At 37.7% G+C, this 20,909-nt stretch overlaps 2 long non-coding RNA genes across 2 annotated transcripts; one reads left to right on the top strand and one right to left on the bottom strand.

Annotated features, from left to right (window-relative positions):
• The first annotated feature begins 1,593 nt into the window (after positions 1–1,593).
• LOC120435679 lies at positions 1,594–7,958 on the top strand. The gene is made up of 3 exons (XR_005609826.1): positions 1,594–3,853; positions 6,018–6,121; positions 7,857–7,958. It is a non-coding gene; the product is annotated as an uncharacterized LOC120435679 (long non-coding RNA).
• Positions 7,613–8,704, bottom strand: LOC120435681. The gene is made up of 3 exons (XR_005609828.1): positions 8,057–8,704; positions 7,820–7,901; positions 7,613–7,681 (listed from the first exon to the last, which is right to left on the bottom strand). It is a non-coding gene; the product is annotated as an uncharacterized LOC120435681 (long non-coding RNA).
• Between the last annotated feature and the right edge of the window lie 12,205 nt (positions 8,705–20,909).

The following is a 20,909-nucleotide window of genomic DNA, read 5'->3' as shown; positions in this document are numbered from 1 at the left end:
TGCATGTCTTCAGCATGAGGACACACAATCCCAAACCACAGCCACAGCAGAACCAAGAAAGAGCTGTATGAAGAAAAAGTCCACAGCTGATACAAAAGACTTGGACAAAATAGAACCTTGTCCCATGAAAAAGCCTGCAATGCCAGCTGCATATGAGTCAGACGTTGATAACCGCAAGGAAACAGAGGCAAAAGGAGCAAAAGACAGCATCCTGAAAGAAATATCTGTAGACAACTGCGGTGATAATAAAATAACAGAAACTCCAGAACTGGAGACAGAGGCCGGCAAATGTCTTCAGCATGTGGACACACAATCCCAAGCCACAGCAGAACCAAAGAAAAGCTGTATGAAGAAAAAGCCCCCAGCTGATACAAAAGACTGGGACAAAATAGAAGCTTGTCCCGTGGAAAAGCCTGTGATTCCAGCTGTACATGAGTCAGAAGTTGATTCTTCTTCTGTCATCAGTCTGGCATCTGATGATCTGTCTGCAGAAAAAATGTATGTTTATGCAGTTATTCAGTTGGTAGTTTCACGGGCCTTAAAGAAAGTCTCCTCTAAACACAAAGACTCCACATGGATTCTCACTCCTAAATCCAACTGTCATCGTCTGCTTGAGAAAATCTGGCCTGAAATTGAGGGAAAACATTTGGATCTATCTCCAAAGAGGCTGACCAGTATTGAGAAAGCCATTTTCACCAATCTTTGTAAAGCACATAAGTGCAAGGAAAAACATTTGATTTCAAGTCTGAAGGAAGAGCTTGAGGACGATATTACTGTCCCAACATTCACCAAACATCTGCTGGCATTACCCAAAAGAGTACTCACTTTATCTAAAAACCGAGACGAGTACAGAGAACTTGTGGAATGCTTTGCTAGAGATCTGGTTATGCACGCAATGAGCAACATAAAGGGGTTGAAGAAATGGCGTCCAGCTGAAGAAGTTATACAGAGGCTTACCGAAAAATTCTGGGCTAAAATTGTGTCCCAAAATCTTGAAATCTCCTTGGAGAACATGGAAGATCTCACTGTGAGAGTATACAATGAACTCCGGGAAAAGTGGAGAGGTGCTGACAATGTCCTGGGGTTTATGAATAATGGAAATCCAAGACTTGACAAAATGATTGTCAGAATTTTCAAAAGTAAGGCCCCATTGAGAAGACCAAATATCTTCTCTAGGATGTTTTCATGTGTACGCTAAAGTTTACCTGAAACATGGTGGCGTTACCAAGATTACTCACTTTATTTAAAAGCCCAGAAGAGTAACAAGGACTTGTGGAACTGTTCACTAAAGATCTGATTATACCAGCTATAAGCAACACAAATTAGGCAGCAAAATTGCCTCAATGTTTTTTTTTGATGTGCATGCTGAAGTTTACCTGACACCTGCATCTGATTGTGCAGGTGTCGGGTATCTGAGTCTTAATCTGACTGACTGTTAAAATTGGGGATTCTAAACTACAACAGACTGGCAACAACATAATTGGCAATCAGACCAGCCTGGATAATAATCATTTTACAACATGAAATTATTACCAACAAATAATAAAGAACAAAAAAATAAAAAAAAAAGATCTTCATTTTGAGCTTTGTTTTATTTGTCTTCAGATTGTGTATACATTTTCAGTTTAGGCCTTTTGTTCTCCTCCGTAAATTAAAAACTTGTGCACCCAATTCTTGCTTTTTAAAGTCATTAAAGATACAATACTGTACAATCATACCATTCAGGTAAAAAAAAACAAAAAAAAAACAGTTCGGCTAAATCATTAAAAACCCAAATTCCCATAACACTCATACCCATAAAGAGTGAATCTAAACTTCTCACCACACCTGTATGATTGCACATTTGTCAAGAAATTACTATTCCTGTTACCAATTTTGCCCAGCAAAATATATGTGGAGGGGCCAAAGACTTTGTACATTACCATACACAAAACAAAACTATGATTTGTTTAAGGTCTGTCAATATCAAACATTAAAATAGTTGACAGCAAAGGGTCCACAATTAAAAAGTTTTTCTAGCAATACAAAGTCCTGTGTCACCTCTAAGGTTCAAACATGTAAAGTGAAACACACACTTGTTTCATAGCACATGAAAATAAAAACAAACAAAATATTAAATCATGATACATCCTAAGTGCAGAGCCAGCACTGGATAGTTCAGGTGTACTATAATCAAGTGGTAATGTAAAAAGTAAACTTATATACATAAATCTAATACACAGAACAAAGTTTAAAACATCTGAAGAAACTATTCCCCAAACCCAGCTGTGTAAAAACACTGGACAAAGGAACATTAACTTACACGTTACAATGTGCATTAAATGTGCAGTTACTAAAGAAGACGAATGAATTAGGAACGTGTTGATAGTTATTGGATCTTTTGTAAGTACTTCAGTAATAACTTCACACTCGATAATTTTCTTTTTTTCCAAGTGTTTGAATTAGATTTAAGAAGAAAGAGACAATTATGAACGAATGATTACATAACAATTCAGCCCTAGTAACTATTTTTGAATTCTTTCTTTCTTCCACACTTGTTCTTTAGTAACTACACTCCATGGTGTGGAATGCATTTTGTATCCTAACCCTGGATGACCTGGCAACAAAATAAAGTTAAGTCAAAGACCACATGCAGGCTGACTGACCGTTACTGAATAAAACTTCAGTATCTTACCTCCTTAGTGTGAAATGTATTAAAAAAGATATTACCTCAAGAAGAACTGCTAAGATACCAAGAACATACCCACAGAAACAAACAAGAATGCTATTACCAATATTTTTATCTGTACGATATCAATGGTCAGATATTGCTTTTTTTTTCTAGTATGAATATAAAAAGAAATAAATTAAATAATAACTGAAGTGTATGCAGTGACTTTTAAGATGACTTTATTGACCAAATCATGGTCAAATCACAGCAGTGGGTCACTTAAAAAAAAACCGGTATGAGAACAGGTTTTGTTATCACGAACACTTTTCTGCCCATTGTTTCAGCAAATTATTCTTTAAAGCATGAACCCCAGGCAGAGCACTGAGTACCAAGACCCATGAACACCTTTTGAATTACTTCAAAAGTGTACCTTAAGTCCTTTAGATGATCCAGGTTAAGTGCATAGATGAGTCCAAGCAAAAGTGCAACTGCAGTTGAGAAGTCACAGACGTCATTGAGGTCAATCTGATCCTCAATCACCAGGGCAATGCTTCTGTTGGACTTGAGCAGATGGTCCCAAATTACTGACATTTTTGTGTCCAAGGCTCCAAGTTTCTTCTAAGTTATGATGAAAGGGCTTTTACAATTTTGTTTTCTTTTAATTCTTTACCAGAAATATTTTGTTCACAATTTAAAAGAAACTAACGGTGTGTTCACACCGGACGCAATAGAAGCGACCAAAAAGCGCCACACGCCCCTAGCTGGTCGCTCGCACATTCGCACCTCGAAGCGCGTTCAAAGCAAACTGGTCGCACTTTCAAATATGCAATTTTCACGTGCGTGAACCGGAAATGTGGGAGGAAGTAGTGCCAGACAGTATGTTTGCAAGATGGCAGCTGTCGATCTAGCGTTTGAGGAGAGAGTCTCCCTTCTCTATTTACTGTGGAGAGCAGAGCAGCGGCATAAAGGACGTCCTCACCGTACCTGGGTCCATCAGGTCCTCCACGAGTGTGAGCAGTTTGATGAGTTTCACCACTTGCTCCACAAGCTGCGTCTGGCTGACGGCCACTTTCAGCGGTACCACCGTCTGTCCCTCACCCAGTTTGAGGAGCTGCTGTCCCGCGTCGGTCCAAGCATCGCCCGCCTAGACACCAACTACAGGTGCTCACTCCCACCTGCAGAGCACCTGTCCATCTGTCTGCGGTTAGTAAAAGTTTATAATATGTGAGTGGCGCGGGACGTGCTGTGGTGGAGTCATCAGGCCTGGGTGTCCGGGTGAGGAAGCTGTTCATGGCTCACTTCTCGACAGAGAGAGCGGGGCCTTTGCAGCCACAACGGCTCTTTTAAGAGCCACCCACAAACCTCTCAAGAGCTTTCCTGTCTAAATAGTTTAACCTCTTTATAATGTTTATTTTTTTTTATTCCTGTCTCTGTATAGAAAACAGCTGGTGTCATGTAACTCAGGGTGATAAGCCACGGTGTTTATCAGTATCCATGTCCTGCTGATGCTGTGACTCCATTCACTCAGTCACAGCATCACTGACACCCGTCACCTGATTGGTTGTAGTGGCGCGACTTGTCGCTGGAGTTCCGATTTTTCCAACTTGAGTGGCAGATGCGATAAGCGCGAATGCACAAAATGCACCACATAAAATGCAGTGCATATTTTACTTCATGCTTCAAACGCATCAGTCGTGCTAATTGTTCGCGCAAATCAGGCAGAAAAGGGTTTTTACGATGCAAATCTGCTTCTGAAGTTTCGCGGGACCCCCAGTCGTAGGGCTGTTCGATATAACGATATATATCGGATGACGATATAAAAACGTCTATCGTTTCATTTTACGCTATCGTTTGTTTCGTGGTGTCGCAAAATAAACTATTTACGGCAATATTTTTTCATCGTTTTGATGGTCACTGTAGTGGCTATATTAATTTCTTAAAGTTCTCTCTTTCTCTTATATTTAATATAACCACACTACAGACCGGACAAGCTCCTGTTTTTATGCGTTGTGGTTAGCAACAACGATGGTAACGGCATCGCGTGTCCGCTTGTTTATGTTCCACATAAACCTTTCACAATAAAGCTCAAGATCCTGTTGAGACTTTTCAAAATAAACTGAATCACGTGAAAGAGCAGATTATTTACGGATGAGAAGTAAAAAAGAGCCGCCAGGTGCTCTTTTTTACTTCAAATACTTAAAATAAACCTTAGACTAAAACGTTAGAACAGGCTTTGCCCCGCAGCACGCCGTGTAATAAATACAAAGAAAACGGCGGCCGTTACAACTTATGTCTAAAAATGTATAGTTTCATGCATCGGTTAAAACACTGGACTCCAGGTACATGGCACAGCTGGAAACACTTCCCGCAAGACGAGCTGCCCGAGATTCACAGAATTTACAGAAAATGTTACATTTTTGTGATTTATATCGTTATCGGACGATAGAATTCTTATATCGGGATATGAGATTTTGGTCATATCGCACAGCCCTACCCAGTCGTGCTTCATCGCGCTTCTTGTTGGAGTCAAATTGTTGAATGTTGTCATTGTGTTTCTTAAATTTGTAAAGTCTTAGTTCAAGCAGCATGATCAAAGACATTCCTTTGTCTCTGGCTACCTCTCCAGCCACTCTGGTGCTGAGGGAGGCTTTATTATAGGCACCCCCCCCCCCTTTGCTTGAGAATAGAAAAATTGTGGTGGAAAGACGGAATGGGGGAGAGCACCCGATCAATCATCCAGGTAAGGAAAACCCAAAAATTGATTCTGTGCATCTGGACGCAACGTTTTCAGTGGAGAAACGTTTCATCACTCATTCAGTGGCATTTCTCCCACTGGAAACGCTACGTCCAGATTAAAAGAATCAACTTTTTGGGATATGGAGCAGGGTTTATTGCCCTTGAGAGAGGTCAGCGCTCTCCACGTTCCCTTTAAGGTTACTGTAGTTACAGACAATTGCAGCAGTGAAATTCTGGTTTGCATTTCTACTTTTTACATTCACTGGAAACCTCATCTATAACATCTGATTAGAAAATTACCTCATGTTTAACATTTGGCTGGAAAAAATAAATAAAAGAAGTAATGAAAAATGTGAGGGCTGATTTGAGTATCCTGTCTCTTCCAGTGCGTAGTTCCATATCAAATCTAACTGAGGCACCAGCTATACCACATTTCTCTCTTACTTAATGATGACCTGTTCATCAATGTGATCTGGCTTATGTGAACTCGCACTACGCCTTAAAATCTTGGAGTCTCTGTAAAATTTAAGAATCGTTCTCCTAACTATTCATGCCCCATCTTATCTTAAAGATCTCACAGTACCGTATAACCCCAGCAGAGCACTGAAGCTCCTCTCCATCTTTCCTCCAGAACATCACGGCTCTTTGAGGATAGAAACCTGTAGCGTGGCAGCTGACTGGAGAGGAGGGAGTCTTCTGGAGGAGAGAGACTGAGGGAAGAACTGCAAAGAGAAAGTAAAAACAGACACATGTTAGATTCTGAGTTGTAATCTACCTTAGAAAAAGAAAGCCATGTTACTTTTTTTCTCTTAGTACATCAGATTATGTGATCTCATCATCCCATTCTTTTAGCAGTGTGGTGGGTAAAATAAATTAAACTGAACATAACATTGATATGTACTCTAAATTCCACTTTGGACTGGATTTTAACAACGATTTATACGGAACAGTTAAAGGCCACAAACCTTGGTTAGCAGTTATATTTTTGACAAGTTAAGTCCTTGTTCCTTCCTCTAAAGGACCTTGAAAAGCTTATCCACGCATTTATTACATCCAGATTGGACTACTGTAACTCCCTCTACTCGGGCCTCCAACACTCTTCTCTTTACCAGCTTCAGTTAATTCAAAATGCAGCTGCGCGTCTTTTAACAGGTACGAGAATCTATGAACACATAACTCCAATTTTAGCCAAATTACATTGGCTCCCTGTTAAATATCGCATAGATTTTAAAATTCTTTTGTTCACTTTTAAAATTCTGAATAATTTAGCGCCCAGCTGTCTTTCTGAACTACTCCACTTATATAATCCCAACAGAGCACTTAGATCGTCCAATCACAGGCTCCTAGCACAACCTAGGTCTCGAATGAAGTCGAGAGGTGACCGGGCCTTTGCATCCGTGGCACCAAGACTCTGGAATAACCTCCCTGTTCATATTTGTACTGCCGAGTCTATCCAGTCTTTTAAATCACGTCTTAAAACTTATCTTTTTACTTTGGCTTTTGATTCTGACTAGTTGGCTGGTCTAGCTTGTTGTGTTGTTACCTATTGTTTGTTGTCCTCTTTTATTGTTTGTTTTAATTGTCTCATGCTTTTACTGACTGTGAAGCACTATGGTCAACACTGTTGTTTTAATATGTGCTATATAAATAAATTTTGATTTGATTTGATTTGTTAACCAGTAGGGAGTATTGCAAAGATAATGAGGAATGATTAATGATGCTGCTTCTCCTGTGTCTGTAAATCAAAATATATATTGTGTAGAGGCGGAATATTACAGTTACAACCATTTTGGGTCCACTTATGCCTGTAGATTGAAGAGTTAGAGCAATCAATAAAACCTGTTCAGAGTAATCACCTTTATCCAATGATGAAACATTTCTGTCATAATGGCAGTGCTCTGTTCCATTAGGACAAAGTTTGAATTGTGAAACTTGAATAATCAATACGAAAGTGCGCCAAAGCTGACAGTACCTAGTAACCCATCACCTCATTTTTATAACTAGTTTATATCTTTTTAAATTTTCTATATTTATGGTCTATTTTCTGAAAATTATAGGTAATATATTGTAACAATCAGAGGACACATAAAAATATATTTTACTTGAAATGGAAAATGTGAATGAATGTGAATGAAATCCCTTCAAATGTTTAACAGACAAGAAAACACACTTTCTAGAAAAGTTTGCAAAATGCAAAAGAACTATAGTGAATATATATAAAACACCTGTGTGTAGGGTCCTGTGTTTGTCTCTCTGGAATCAGTTTCTCTGTGATTTCATGGATGCTGTTTGGAGCTACAAGGACCAAAACATCACGTTAATCCACTGATCTTGGACTGAGTTTATGTATAGAATAACTGATCATCAGTAGCATGTTTTTTCACACCCATGTCATGTCAAAGAGAAAGGACAGAAAGAAAAGTTAAAGCTTACCTCCTTTAAATCTCTCACTTTTCTTTTTTGTAAACAGCAAATTCAGTGGCAGCTATGAAGATGAGAAGAACCAGAACAACCACTGCAGAAGTGACAGAGATCATCATGTCAGCTGGCCTTATAAAAGATGAGTAAAAAAGTAAAAAGATCCTGTTCTCACACAGAGTATTCATGCATGGGGTACTGTAATCTGTCTGGAAGGTCACATTATGGTTATAGAAAATCTCTCCTTTATACACATTCATGGATGTCCTTCCGTCTTTCCTCCTGAAGATCGTGGCTCTCTCAGGGTAGAAACTTGCAGCTGGCAGCTGACTGGAGAGGAGAGAGTCTTCTGAAGGAGAGACACTGAAAGAACAACTGCTGAGAAAGAGCTGTTTAAAACAAATTATTAATAGATCTTTTTAAACTGTGTAAATAAATCATGCTCCATCATCTGATGCTATTTTTTCATTGTAATAACACAGAATTAACAAGATTCTGTACCACACTGATGAAAGCAGAAAAATCCTTCCCAAGTAGTTTACATATAATGACTCTCTGCTGAAGATGCTTTGCTGAACTCATAGACTTCTGGAAAGTTGTACAAACTAAACTGTTTTCTGTAAAGTGTCAAAAAGTACACAAGTAAAAGTAAATGTAAAGCATTATTAGATTTTTCATTTGTTTCTGAGTTTCCTTTAATCACGGCATCACGTCTGGCTTTTGAGGATCATTTGGTGCTGCACTTTGACAGACACATCCTGTTTGAGTGATTTCTTGAGAACAGTTGTGACAGTAATGAAGTGATCAGGTCTGGATGTGGTTAAGAAAGAAAGTGAACTCAGCTTTACAAAGAAACACCACAGTTAAATGTTGGGGGAGCAATCCCTTTTTTTGCACAGGAATATGTAGGTTTCCTTTATTTTCAATTGTTAATAAACATCTTAATTTAGAAACTACATTTGGTGTTAACTTTTGAGATCTATTTGATCTGAAACATTTAAGTGTGACAAATATTCAAAGTGAGATCACGAGGGACTTTTAAATACAGACAGACAAAGATGCCTAACCAAGTGGATGTAGCAGTGGAGGGCAAGCCGAGGAAGATGGTTATAGTGATAGATGTTGCTATACAGAGTGACAACAACATCACAAAAAATGAACACGAGAAGCTGGAGTAATAGCAAGGGCTCAAAGAAGAGCTCGAGAAGATGTAGAGGGAAAAGGCACCAGTGTTCCCAGTGGTAATCGGAGCACTCGGTGTAGCGACCCCCAAACTGGGTGAGTGGCTCGCAGGAGATCCCAGGAACAACTTGGAGCTTGGGGGTGTTGCACACTAACAACCACTGTTGATGGCAATCTGATTGCACAGATTGCCTGATAGAAGGCAAGTTTCCTGCAAACATTCACTCTCAGAGAGATTGTCAAAGGCTTGTAAATATCTTAATATCTGATTCATAAATGCACAGATGCCATCAGTGTGAATCAATCTTTGTCAATGAGCACAACTTGAGGGAATTTGACTCAACTGGATGCCAGCTTGTTATATTCTGGTTATATTGCTATAGAATAGGATGGTTGCTGAACACAGATCTAATAGTTAAATGTGAATTTCTGCTAAACGTGATTTTCTGTAGACAGCAAAAGTTGTTTTTGACAATTAATCACAGTTAATTGCTGTATCATCAGAAAAAAGTGCACCTTGATCTTCAATCAAATAGTGATAACAGACTGACACTGTCTTATAGCAATAACATCTTATCGTCAGTGAAGTTTTGTGACAATATCATATCGTGGAGTGTCCACATCTACCACAACATATTTCAGTTAAGCAGAGCACTAAAGTAAGGTTGACTTTAATCACTTGAATATTTGGAATGAAAGATATTTAATATTATATATTAATAAGAAATAAATATTTTAAATTTTCTGTTAGGATCTCCATTAGTTATTCTCACATAACAGCCAGCATATAAAAAACAACCCAATAAAAAAAACAGAAAAAAAAACAATGAAAAAAAAAACATTCAAACATCGCATTACAGACAAGCAAAATGTGTAAATGTTCTCATTCTCTCATCTTTCCTTTTTTTTTTTTGTACTTCTCAGTTGGTTCTTCTATTTTATTCCATTTGGTGAAAATATTGTTCTTTACATCAGAACTTTAACGTTACAGGCAGCTGAACACACCAGCAGGTGGAGCTAAAGGTCTCGTGTTTCAGTTCTTACAAATAGTGCAGAAACTGATCCTGTGTGTTTGTGTATGTGTGCGTGCATGCATGCCTTCAAATAAATTACAAGAATTAATAATGCTCCCACAGATGTGACTCTGAAAGAGTTCATGGCATGGAAGTAAATAGAAAACTAGTAAACTTGCATTTATTAAATAGAGATGGGTTTGTTTACATATTTACTACAACTTCATTTCATTTGCATGAGATGTTTAATATCTACAGCTGTTCAATAGAAAGAAAAAACTTAGAAGGCATTCAAGCTTCTGATTCATGTCCATCACTGTTTCTCTTTTTCCTCAGGCTCATATGGAATTCAGAAGTTCTGTGAGTTTTTTTCTGTTTAAGTGAAGCAGGTCTCAGCATGTTCAGACAGAGCTGCTAGGACAGGAATGTTGCTGATACGCATCTTACTGCTGTGGAAACAAACGGTTTGATGATTGTATAAGAAGAGGAACAAGTGACTTTAGTAGACTGCTTCTGTTAGGGACTCTGTCAGAAGCTGAGACTGCAGATAATCTTCATTTTCTTCTAATCTGCCCATCTCACATTCACATGAATTGGCTGCTTCTGCATCACAGATTTAAAGGTTTCGTCGTGATGATTTTTTACTGAAATTCAATTGCTCAGAAACATTTTCTCTTAATCTGACATTTAAATAGTGAAATAAAACAAATCCTCACCACAATCGTTTTGTACATGTTCACTTTCAAGGGTCATCCCAGGATTTTTTAATGGGGTATCGCAGTGAAAAAAAGCAATATGAATGGCCCACAGGACATTAGAATATTAATAATATTTATATGTAGATATGTATTATGAGAAAACGTTGGTTTGTTTTTCTGTTTTATTTGCAGCTGTGTGTCCTCGTGCATGTGTATTACAGGAAAAGTGACTGCACGAGAATTTAGACATTGTGTTTAGACTCTTAAGTAAAATTTATACTCCAACTTTAGCAGTTCAAAAGTTTTAGCATCAGTATATCAACAAATTAAAATACTTGTATTCACCATTTTACTGTTGCAGATATTTATGATGCCCACCATACAGAAATGCCAAAAAGATACACACAAAGTGGCAAACTGACAGCCACCATCTGTTTTTCAATTCAATTCAATTCAATTCAATTCAATTTTATTTATATAGCGCCAAATCACAACAAAAGTCGCCTCAAGGCGCTTTATATTGTACAGTAGATCGCACAACAATAGATACAGAGAAAAACCCAACAATCATATGACCCCCTATGAGCAAGCACTTTGGCGACAGTGGGAAGGAAAAACTCCCCTTTAACAGGAAGAAACCTCCGGCAGAACCAGGCTCAGGAGGGCGGGGCCATCTGCTGCGACCGGTTGGGGTGAAAGAAGGAAAACAGGATAAAGACATGCTGTGGAAGAGAGACAGAGATTAATAACAGATATGATTCAATGCAGAGAGGTCTATTAACACATAGTGAGTGAGAAAGGTGACTGGAAAGGAAAAACTCAATGCATCATGGGAATCCCCGCAGCCTCACGTCTATTGCAGCATAACTAAGGGAGGATTCAGGGTCACCTGGTCCAGCCCTAAATATATACTTTAGCAAAAAGGAAAGTGTAAAGCCTAATCTTGAAAGTAGAGATAGTGTCTGTCTCCCGAATCCAAACTGGAAGCTGGTTCCACAGAAGAGAGGCTTGAAAACTGAAGGCTCTGCCTCCCATTCTACTTTTAAATACTCTAGGAACAACAAGTAAGCCTGCAGAGCGAGAGCGAAGTGCTCTAATAGGGTGATATGGTACTACAAGGTCATTAAGATAAGATGGGGCCTGATTATTTAAGACCTTGTATGTGAGGAGCAGGATTTTGAATTCAATTCTGGATTTAACAGGAAGCCAATGAAGGGAAGCCAAAACAGGAGAAATCTGCTCTCTCTTTCTAGTCCCTGTCAGTACTCTTGCTGCAGCATTTTGGATTAGCTGAAGACTTTTCAACGAGTTTTTTGGACATCCTGATAATAATGAATTACAGTAGTCCAGCCTGGAAGTGATAAATGCATGAAGTAGTTTTTCAGCGTCACTCTGAGACAGGATATTTCTAATTTTAGAGATGTTGCGCAAATGGAAGAAAGCAGTCTTACATATTTGTTTAATATGTGTGTTGAAGGACATGTCCTGGTCAAAAATGACTCCAAGGTTCCTCACAGCATTACTGGAGGCCAAGGTAATGCCATCCAGAGTAAGAATCTGCTTAGATACCATATTTCTAAGATTTTCAGGGCCGAGTACAATAACCTCAGTTTTATCTGAATTAAGAAGCAGAAAGTTAGCGGCCATCCAGGTCTTTATGTCTTTAAGGCATTCCTGCAGTTGAACTAATTGATGTGTGTTACCTGGCTTCATGGATAGATAGAGCTGCGTGTCATCTGCATAGCAGTGAAAATTTATGCTATGTCTTCTAATGATGCTGCCTAAGGGAAGCATGTATAATGTAAATAGAATTGGTCCTAGCACTGAACCCTGTGGAACTCCATAATTGACCTTAGTGTGTGAAGAGGACTCTGCATTTACATGTACAAATTGGAGTCTATTAGATAGATATGATACAAACCACTGCAGCGCAGTACCTGTAATACCTACAGCATGTTCTAATCGCTCTAATAGGATATTATGATCAACAGTATCGAACGCTGCACTGAGGTCTAGCAGGACAAGCACAGAGATGAGTCCACTGTCAGAGGCCATAAGAAGATCATTTGTAACCTTCACTAAAGCTGTTTCTGTGCTGTGATGAGCTCTGAAACCTGACTGAAACTCAAATAAGCCATTCCTCTGCAGATGGTCTGTTAGCTGTTTGACAACTACTCTTTCAAGGATGTTTGATATGAAAGGAAGGTTGGAGATTGGCCTATAATTAGCTAAGACAGCTGGGTCTAGAGATGCTTTTTAAGTAAAGGTTTAACTACAGCCAGCTTGAAGGCCTGTGGTACATAGCCGATTATTAGAGATAGGTTGATCATATTTAAGATCGAAGAATTAATTAATGGCAGGACTTCTTTGAGCAGTTTTGTAGGAATGGGGTCTAAAAGACACGTTGATGGTTTGGAGGAAGTAATTATTGAAGTTAACTCAGAAAGATCAATTGGAGAAAAAGAGTCTAACTTAACATCAATGGTACTAAGAGTAGCTGTAGATAATATTACATCTGTGGGATGATTATTGGTAATTTTTTCTCTAATGATAAAAATTTTATTTGTGAAGAAGTTCATGAAGTCATTACTAGTTAACGTTAAAGGGATGGTTGGCTCAGTAGAGCTCTGACTTTTTGTCAGCCTGGCTACAGTGCTGAAGAGAAACCTGGGGTTGTTCTTATTTTCTTCAATCAGTGACGAATAGTAAGATGTTCTGGCTTTGCGGAGGGCTTTCTTATAAAGCAGCAAACTATTTCTCCAGGCTAAATGATGATCTTCTAAATTTTCCAGACTGAAGTAAAAACAGATAATCAGCAAACTACCTACAGTACAGTGCAAAAGTCTTGACTCACCCCACATTTGTTCTACGTTGCTAGGAACAGTGGAAATAGGTACAGTGATATACTGAAACATATACTGTATATGCATTTATATTTACATAAGGCAATATTACAAGCTTGAAAGTCAAGTCTTCAGGAATAGTTCTTCAGGCTTCTTGAAGTACATTCAAAGCTCTTCTTTGGATGATGGCTACATTTTTCTTCCCCTTCTCCAGTTATCCTATACATACTTATATTTTTTAAGGTGACACTGCTCCAAGTAACTCAAGCTGATGGAAAAGAGCTCAGTTGGCTTAAATGAATTTTGTTAAATTATTCATTTATCAGGCATTTAGAGTCACATGAACATCTTTGAGAAATAAAGATTGGAGTTAATCAAGCTCACAGACTTATTTCATCCAGTTTTCTTCAGCAGGTTTTTTGTTTGTTTAGTTTTTTTTTTTCTCAGTTCATAGTTTCCGTGTGTGTAATGTCCCTGATAGTTTCAGTTTACCTTCTCTGTCATATACAGCAAGTGCTGCTAAAGCAAACTCTGACATTTGGACATGTAGGCAAGGCAGAAAAAATGTTTAACAATGTATCAAATAACAGAGTGAATTTGGATAGCAGAAAAAATGTGTTTCGGTTGAAGTGCTTTATGAGATAAAAAGCAAAATAAAAGTGGTGTGAGGGTGTGTAGGCGTCCTTGTTTCTACAAACCTGATCCAGTCACTCATTTGCACAGAACAGTCAGCCAAACATCAAGTGCAGCTGACTCACTCTCCCTCACATGAACAGTGGTTCATCCACAGTCTTTGTTCCTTCATCACAGTGTTTTTTGTTTTTGTGAAAGATGAGAAGATAAAACAGATGAACAGAAACATCTATGTCCTCAGTAGAAGTGTGATAATAAGATGACTCTCTCTAAACTCTCTACATTAAAGGGAAGAACGTCATTAGTCCTGAATAGAAGAAAACACATGAGGATCCAGTGGTGGGGGAGGAGGGGGTCTCCAAAAATGTAAAATACAGTAATTGAAAAAAAACAAAAAAAAAACCATCTTGAAGAACTGGGTCTGCTCTGTGAACTCTTGAGTTTTATAGTAACACATGAACCAATTTCCCACATGATCCAGAATCAGTTAATCTTGCAGCAGATTCTCTGAGGAGGACTAACACCTGCAGTTCAAGGATAATTCAGGAACCAGTGGTCCTATAGTCTCTGAAGCTTGTTAGAGTATTTATTATTTGTCACCGCTGTCAGTGCAACATTTATAGAATAATTATAAACTTCTAAACTTCAACTAAAGTTCAGAACTTAAACACATAACCAGAATTAAATACCACTTCTGCTCAGTGCTATTTTCCCGGCTGTGCGATGTAACTTCAATATTTAATAGGAGATAATCTCATAATGCCGCAGCGCAAAATGGTGATATTTAAAAAATTTTAAAATACTCTGCTTCATTACAGTTGTAGACATAAGACAAAGAAAAGAGTCTGCTTTGATGATGACATTTTCAACTTTCCCACAGCATATCAACCCTGTTTTACCCTTATCTGTAAATCTCAGCATAGAGGTAACTTTTACATTTACTGAGATCAGCAGCAGATGGTCAAATATGAGAATCAATAAATATGTAAAAATGACTTCTCCGTCATGGGTTTTACAGTATCATGAATCACAGGTTCTATATTGTTAATGATGGTTAGGTCATTCACTGCATCATTCACAGTGAAGGATATTGAAGGTGGGAACCTCACGGGGTGTTGTCGCTATTGTCAGTTTGTGATTTTCATGTTGTTTCCAGTCTAGAGTCTCATGGTGCAGAACTAGAATCAGAGGGTTTGGATTGTTACACATTATATCTCCACAGGGAATAAAATTAATTTATAAATATAAATTAAAGGTGCTCCAGAACATGGTCAAAAATTTATTATTTACATTATTAATTGCACTTCTAATCCTATTAAGCACTGTGAGAATTTTAGGGTTTATTGTTTTGCTCAAGAGCATAAGACATAGATTGTACAAAAAGATTTTAAAAGCTACCTAATGAAACAAGAAGGGATTGAGATGACCAGGTTTTTAACCTGTGAGGAGGATACAAGTGATCGTAAAATAAGATCAACTCAAATAAATCAAGTCAAGCAAGATTTTTTTCTTTTGTGTGCAGCTTGATTCTTGCTTTTGCAGATGCATGTTTTGACCTGTGCAGCTGCCACATTTGGAAACTCACGACTTACAAACAACTCAGGCATTTACATTTCTTAGTCCTGGTATTAAAACACACACACACAAACTCAGATCAGCATTACAGAAAACAGAATCCCTGTCTCAGAGTTTCCAAATTAAGGGTCATGTTGTGATATTGAAGTGTTAAAGTAACTTTATTGAAAAGTGAGAAATTAGTGCAAATATAAAGAGCAATACATTTATTTATTTCACAAGCAAAGCTTACAGAGTGTGTGGCAGCCCAGGCTCCATGTTTCTGTTGTATCTGTTATGCATGTCAATGGAATGTTATTGGTGATTGAAACCATATCTGGTTCCACTAGTGTCAGTTTAACCAATGGCTAATTAAAAATTACAGTGGTACGATGAAGCTGTGCAATCAAAGAAAAGAACCTCTAAATAAATGTTGTGTTTTTGAACTGCATATAGTGTAAATCAACATACTAACACAATGCAATTAATATATTTGTATGCAGTTGCCAAAACAAACTAAGGCAGCAGAATTTTAAGCACAATTTTAAAGATAAAAGACATTTTATGAAAGTTTGATGTTATTTGTCCTCGAAGAAGAGGTCAGAGATCCAAAGTAGCAAGCTATTTAGAGCCACCATATATCATTCACAATGTGTCTATATGTTGTCAATACAAACAAAGACAGTAAAAATAGTCAAAAATAACAGTTTGTTTTATATAGCTCTCTGTCATTAATATGACTTTTAAAACACCCTAAAGTAGCTGGGTATATATGTATATGCTTACACTATTTTAAATATATTTTAATTTCTGTGTGCTGACAATAAAGATGACACTTGTGAGAATATTTTAAGTTATAAGGGTTTTTGCCACTTTTCATGCTTTTTAAACTATTGTGTTTACAGACACAATAAGACACAAAAAGCTTATTTAAAATAAAAACTCCTTGGTAGAATTTCTTAAAAATTAAATTAAGTAATAATCAGTTTACATTAATATTATAGTATTGAAAGACAGTGTTAATTTATTGTTGTCATTTACATAATAATTATAACTTTACTGAAAAGGTTTTTGTAAAGTGCGCTTCATGTTTATGGTAGTAAATCATATTTTTAGTATAACTTTAATTATATCTGAGACATGCCAAAGACTTCAGTTTGCCCATAAGAGGTAACTCATTTAGCTGCATTTGTTAATCAGAAGCACACACTGTAAACAATGTAAACTGAAGTGAAGTTTGGAAATAGTCTTAAATTGAAAGCATTAAAAGTAGGTTGTGTTTTTGTGAACTTTAAAGCCCAACTTTAAACACCTACACTGCATAAATACTGCATTATAGAAGTTGTTTAGAAGCTACTTTAGGGTGCTGTTTTTCTCTATGCAGTCTCTGTATCCAGAGATTCTTCCATGTTCTCAGGTTGAGAGGTGTTTGCATTGTTTTATTTCCCCTGCCACTTTCAGCCACAGAATACACAGTGCATATTTAAAAACCCCAACAGCAGCTTCTTGATGCTATAAGTCTGAACTGGTGCTGACAGTTGATAAATCTGGCTTCAGATTTAATGATGACAGCTTTGACCATTCATTTTGTTTTTTGGTTTTCTTCCATGTAATATGCTTAAAGTGACAATTAAAGTTTTCCTGATTAAGCCAAATGTCAATATTTTACCTCCTCACTTGGAAAAAAAAAGTGATATGATGTCACTCCATAGTGCTCGAGCAGCACTAAACCCCATACTATCTATGTCTACAATTCTTTTGACAATTGAATTTTATTGGTACCACTAATCTTTTTGATTTCCTGAAACACTGTAAATATTTGGTGTATAATCTACAGCCAACTCTGGGTGACATTACGAAGACTGTGCAGTGAAAACATTTCACACTGATTTAAATAAAATGTTTTTGTTTTTTTTTACATCTAGTTTCACTTTTAGTCTTGTGCTCATTACAGGTTTTATATTTAAATTCACAACATGACACTGTGACAAGATAACATTTTCTTAATGACACACACAACACTGAAGGGTAGAAAGTTTGATCATCTTAAATAAATATATAAACAATAAATGGATGAAAAGGAGGAGCTGTCTGTTCCAGTCATTCTCAAACGGAGCCTTCTAAACTAACCTAACCTGCTCCAGGTTAGGTTAGATGTGACCTGTCGCTAAGTTTGGGAGCCAGGAACAGAACAGCTAAGGAACTACAGCTGAGTGTCTGACTGACTACCGTATGATTTGACTCATGGATGTGCAACTGGACGTTGGAGTTCATCAGGACATCAGAAGCCCATCTTCAAACAGACGTTTCACACACGAGCTCCTTTTTTCTGTTCTTCTGAGACCTTCTCTCTGCAACATACCATCAATAATTTAAAAAAATATATAGGAATTAATATTTTATTATTTATATTTTACAATAATAGATGGACTGAGAGTGAAATCTTGTTGCCATTTAGCCAATAATTTTAACTTCAATGAAAACGTTTTTGAATGTGCAATTCAATTTGGTTTCTAACAGCCATTGTCACACAAAAAACTATATTTTTTGCATCAGTTAGAAATTGAGATGGACCGATCCGATATTAGGTATCGGTATCGGTCCGATACTGACCTAAATTACTGGATCGGATATCGGAGAGAAATAAAAAATGTAATCCGATCCATTAAATATCAAAAAAGCACCTCACAAAACTTGCGACACGGCGTAAGTCGGCTCATAACCGTAGCACGTCGGAGCAGTGTGCTCACGTGATAGAGCGGCTGTGTGTATTTGTAGCCTCGCTACCAAACCAGCATTTCATCTCCGAGAAAGTTATCCCAGAAAGTGTGTAAGTTCATCTCTGAATGTTTGTAAAGTGTTCCCATGTTAAGCTTAACAACCGATATATGGAGCAACTGCCTCTTCTCTCTCTCTCCTGATCGGCTTTTCTGTTGCGAGTCCGTCTCTCTTCTTTGTTTTTGGCCCACTTTGCACCAGAAAGAAGAAACCAGCGGTGGAACAACAGCAGCACGTTTAAGCTTGATAAGCTGTTGTTAGAATTTATTTAATATTACTTTCTACACCAGGATCCTTTTCACGTAGCTGACGGCTGGTAACTGTGCAGGGGCGGATCTAGCAAAGTTTAGCTAGGGGGCCGATAGGGCATTAACAGGGAAAAGGGGCACAAAGACATACTTTTCTTTCTTATTCTCATTTAAAACGTCTAGCTTTTAATAAATAATTATCTGAATCTTACACCCAAAGTTTTAATCTGATGTAAAATGTATAGAAGTCCATTACTGTATATAGTAACTGTTAAATCTAATGTACCCTAGTAAGCTATACTACTTTTTCCTTTGGGAAAGTACCATCTGTGAATTCTGCAATTCTGTTGAAGAAAGATGTTGAATCCATTTAATTATTCTTGAAAAATTATTTATTTCTGTGCATTTTTTTTTTTCACCCTGCATCAAATTAAAGTTGATTACATCGATTAAGCATCATGAGGTGGAGAGGGGGGTGGTTCCTATTTTCTTTTGCTGGGAGTTTGCAACCCTATTAGTTAGGTTGCTTAATATTTCTGCTAAGTACTCTTTAAAATACCAGAATAGGGAGGATGGTGTAGGTTTAAGTTTATTAGATTGATCAGTGTTGCTGAACTATGAAATATTTTGGGTGCAGTGTATGTTTTACATACAGGTATAACAGAATAGCTTTAGTGTTGTTGTTTATTTAAACTTTAGTATGAACTTATACAAAATGCAGCAAGATATTAAAAAAACAGTTTTATTGATTAAAAAACACACTATATCTGATTCATATCGGTATCGGCAGATATCCAAATTTATGATATCGGTATCGGACAAAAAAAAAAAAAAGTGGTATCATACCATCTCTAGTTAGAAATATCCTGTCTCAGAGTGACGCTGAAAAACTAGTTCATGCATTTATTACTTCCAGGCTGGACTAGTGTAATTTATTATTATCAGGATGTCCAAAAAACTCGCTGAAAAGCCTTCAGTTAATCCAAAATGCTGAAGCAAGAGTACTGACAGGGACCCTTGCTGCAGGGGTGGTGGTCAGAGGGCCTGGTGTCCGGCAGCCTCGCCTCTGTCAGTGCGCCCCAGGGTGGCTGTGGCTACAATGTAGCTTGCCATCACCAGTGTGTGAATGGGTGGATGACTGAATGTGTAAAGCGCTTTGGGGTCCTTAGGGACTAGTAAAAGCGTTATACAAATACAGGCCATTTACCATTTACCATTTACTAGAAAGAGAGAGCATATTTCTCCTGTTTTGGCTTCCCTTCATTGGCTCCCTGTTAAATCCAGAATTTAAAATTCTGCTCCTCACATACAAGGTCTTAAATAATCAGGCCCCATCTTGTCTTAATGACCTTGTAGTACCATATCACCCTATTAGAGCACTTCGCTCTCACTCTGCAGGCCTACTTGTTGTTCCTAGAGTATTTAAAAGTAGAATGGGAGGCAGAGCCTTCAGTTTTCAGGCCCCTCTTCTGTGGAACCAGCTTCCAGTTTGGATTCGGGAGACAGACACTATCTCTACTTTCAAGATTAGGCTTAAAACTTTCCTTTTTGTTAAAGCATATAGTTAGGGCTGGACCAGGTGACCCTGAATCCTCCCTTAGTTATGCTGCAATAGACGTAGGCTGCCGGGGATTCCCATGATGCATTGAGTTTTTCCTTTCCAGTCACCTTTCTCACTCACTGTGTGTTAATAGACCTCTCTGCATTGAATCATATCTGTTATTAATCTCTGTCTCTCTCCCACAGCATGTCTTTATCCTGTCTTCCTTCTCTCACCCCAACCTGTCCCAGCAGATGGCCCCGCCCCTCCCTGAGCCTGGTTCTGCTGGAGGTTTCTTCCTGTTAAAAGGGAGTTTTTCCTTCCCACTGTTGCCAAAGTGCTTGCTCATAGGGGGTCATATGATTGTTGGGTTTTTCTCTGTATCTACTGTACAATATAAAGCACCTTGAGGCGACTTTTGTTGTGATTTGGCGCTATATAAATAAAATTGAATTGAATTGAATTGAATCATTTTGGTGATTTTGATACAATCTGAAAGACTTTTTGTAGTGTATTTAAATTCTATATTCCACTGAATTGTATTTATCAGTCACTTTTTTTAAATTCAGAGGTCGGTTTCTTTGATTTAATAATAATTAAAATATAAATTGAGTTT

The sequence above is a fragment of the Oreochromis aureus genome, linkage group 22, assembly GCF_013358895.1.
Source record: "Oreochromis aureus strain Israel breed Guangdong linkage group 22, ZZ_aureus, whole genome shotgun sequence".
NCBI classification, from domain to species: domain Eukaryota; kingdom Metazoa; phylum Chordata; class Actinopteri; order Cichliformes; family Cichlidae; genus Oreochromis; species Oreochromis aureus.
This window is presented reverse-complemented; position numbering and strand designations above follow the sequence as displayed.